Here is a 3,102-nt window from a genome sequence, read left to right on the forward strand (position 1 = left end):
GAGGAATGTGCGGGGAATGGGGTGGAGGTGAAGGGGTGCGTGGCTCAATATGGTGAAGACGTGGTTCCAAGAAATTGGAAATGTGAAGAGAAGAAAGAGGTTGGGTGTAGGAGCTAGGGATTGTAGGAAAGTGAGTTTCATCAAATTGATCATGGCGGTTGATATATAGCTTAGTGGTGAGAGGATCAAGACAATGAAACCCTTTGTGAAAGGGACTATAACCCAAGAAAATGCAAGGAATGTTGCGGGGAGAAAGTTTATGAGGCATATAATCACGCAAGCAAGGATAAACACGACAACCGAAAGGATGAAAATTCTCATCAGTCAGAGAGTAGTCGTATAAAAGTTCAAAAGATGACTTATTTCCAAGAAGCGGAGTGGGCAACCGGTTGATGATATAAGTTGCAGTGCTGAAAGCGTCAACCCAGAAATGAGGAGGAAGGTGAGAGTAGAAGAGAAGTGTTAAGCCAGTCTCAGTCACATGACGATGTTTTCTTTGAGCACGACCATTTTGAGCAAGTGTATATGGGCAAGTGAGTTGATGATGAATTCCAGAAGAACATAGATGGGCTTTGAAGCAATTGCTAGTAAATTTGGCACCACCATCACTTTGAAAAATCTTGATACGAGGGGAATGTTGGGTTTCCACAAAATTTTTGAAATTGAAGAAAAATATCAATGAAATCAGATTTAAATTTCAAAGGATAAAGCCAAGTGAATCGAGAATAATCATCAATAAAAATTACATAGTAGATAAAGCCCGAATTTGATTTGACAGGGGAAGGATCTCAAAGATCGCAATGAATAAGATCTAAGACATGAGTCGACCTGTGTTCATTTCGAGAATAGGGCAAATGATGAGTTTTAGCAAGTTGGCAGGTATTACATAGTGAGGGAGAAGGCAATGAAGACGTAAGAGAAAGATGCTATTTTTTATTAAAAAATAAAATAACAGAGTGATTCACATGACCAAGATGAGCATGCCATAAATCATATGAAGCACATAGAGATTTATTTCTAAGGACAGAAAGAAAAGCAGAGTTGTCGCGCTCTAGCACATATAGCCCTCCATCTCTTTTACCGGTTGCCACACCCTTCTCGTTTGATGATTCTGGATAGTGAAAAAGGTATTAATAAATTGTAACAGAGAGAGGGAAATTAGACGTTAATTTACTAATTGAAAGAAGATTTTTAATAAGATGAGGGACAACCAAGATATCTAATAAGTGAATATTTGAAACAGGAGAAAAAGTACCAGTGTGGGTAATGGGTAGAGATGCACCGTTTCCTACAATCACAGAGTCCTTACCCGTATAATTTTTGGACTGATCCAAAGTAGATGGATCGGTAGTCGAAGCCCCAGTGTCCAAAAACCAGTCAACAGCCTCAGATCCAGAGAGAGAACATAATGTGTTGAAGGCTTCAACAAGATTAGCTGAGGAATCAGCTCGAGTATACCGCTGATTGCGGCGGTCAGCATAATGGCCCCTCCATGCGACAAATTTGGCAGCAGGGTGGATGATGACCCTGACCAAAGTGGGGGTGTCCACGGTTGGAAGAGTTGCGGTTGTGGGAGTGAGAAAGACCTCGGTGGTTACCATGGGAATCAGTGGAAGTCCCATGGGTATTGGTACAACCACGATTAGTGGCAGTGAATGCCGCAGTGGTGGCAGAAGGCTTGAGGGACCGTTGGAACAATTCAAAACTTTCTGCTTTAGAAACTAAATCTGCAAAACAGGGGAGAGTGGTGAGAGCCATCTGAGCGGTAAAGAAACTGGAAAAATCGGTGTTGAGGCCACGAAGGAACCAGTGTACTTTGTCAATGTCCTCGATAAGTCTACCAATGGCATGAAGCTGGTTACAAAGAGCTTTAAAGGTAGAAGAGTATTCAGCAACTGGTTTGGTGCCGCGTTTCATCAGTTGCAAATCATCCTTGAGTCGCAGTTCACAGGCTTTCGAATGATGGTTGAAGGTATTCTCCAACGCGACCCAGACATCGCGGGCAGTGGAGAGGCCAACAACAACAGTCATGGCTTCTTCGGTGAGAGAGGAGAGTAGTAAACTGAAAAGTCGTTGATCGGCTGATTTCCATGGCAGAAATTTGGGGTTGAGTGTGGTAGAGGTTGATGGTTCAAAACGAGGTGGCGGAACAAGAGTACCATCGACATAGGCTAATAATTCTTGATTCTCAAGGAGAGCAAGAAATTGGTTTTTCCAGAGAAGATAATTAGAGGAAGAAAGCTTGATAGTAATCATGTGGATTAGAGTGTTAAAAGGAAAAAGATGAGAAGATTCAGAAGCCATTTTTTTTTCTCTATCTGCTCGATGGAGCAAACGATGTTCATAGAACCGCGGTGAGAGTCTTTGCTAAATACGGAAGCGAGTGAAACCGGTCTAATAGCACCGAAGGTCGAGAAGAAGTCGACGGAGAAGAAACCGGTAAACGGCGAACAATGATCGACGGCACACGACGACGCTGATTCTAGAAGGCGGCTGCGAATGATGGCAGAAAATGGCGAACTCGATTAAAATTATTAGGCTCGAGCTCGATAATAATTTTATGCTCGAGCCTATGCTCGACTCGAACATAGGCAGGTTCGGTCTGCTTGGCTCGATGCCACCCTTACTCTCCACGACCTCATGTTCCATTCTCCGTTCCAGAAGCTACAAGAACATACTCACCAACTTGCAGTTTCGTGATGGAACCCTTAAATGGTTTCGATTATTCTGAGTTTCATTTCCACGAAAGGAAGGAAAACTTCTTTTATCAAAAAATTTGTTCGAGGTAAATGAATTAAGCAATCAGTGGTAATAGTCTTTTGCATGGCAGAGGCCAGAGGCTGCAGTGACTTGTTCGTCCTCTATCTTGAAGCAGGGGTTGTGGAGCTTTCAAGCATTCACAGTTCTTAACAACGGGGGATAGATAGAGCCTTCTCTTGTCGATCGAAGTCGATCGGCAGGAAAAAACAAAAGAACTCAAGTTGTTTTTTTCATACCCATTATAGTCAGCACAAACATGAAGCTTGAATCTCTGAAAACCCTTCGGAAGCCCTTTCTCTGTTAGATGATACCGTTTACCATCACCATTCTGGGTAGTAATAT

Source organism: Aristolochia californica, unplaced genomic scaffold (genome assembly GCF_029961685.1).
Source record: "Aristolochia californica isolate CCGP_79_NKW_82.1479 unplaced genomic scaffold, dmAriCali1.0.hap1 SCAF_13, whole genome shotgun sequence".
In the NCBI taxonomy this organism is placed as follows: Eukaryota; Viridiplantae; Streptophyta; class Magnoliopsida; order Piperales; family Aristolochiaceae; genus Aristolochia; species Aristolochia californica.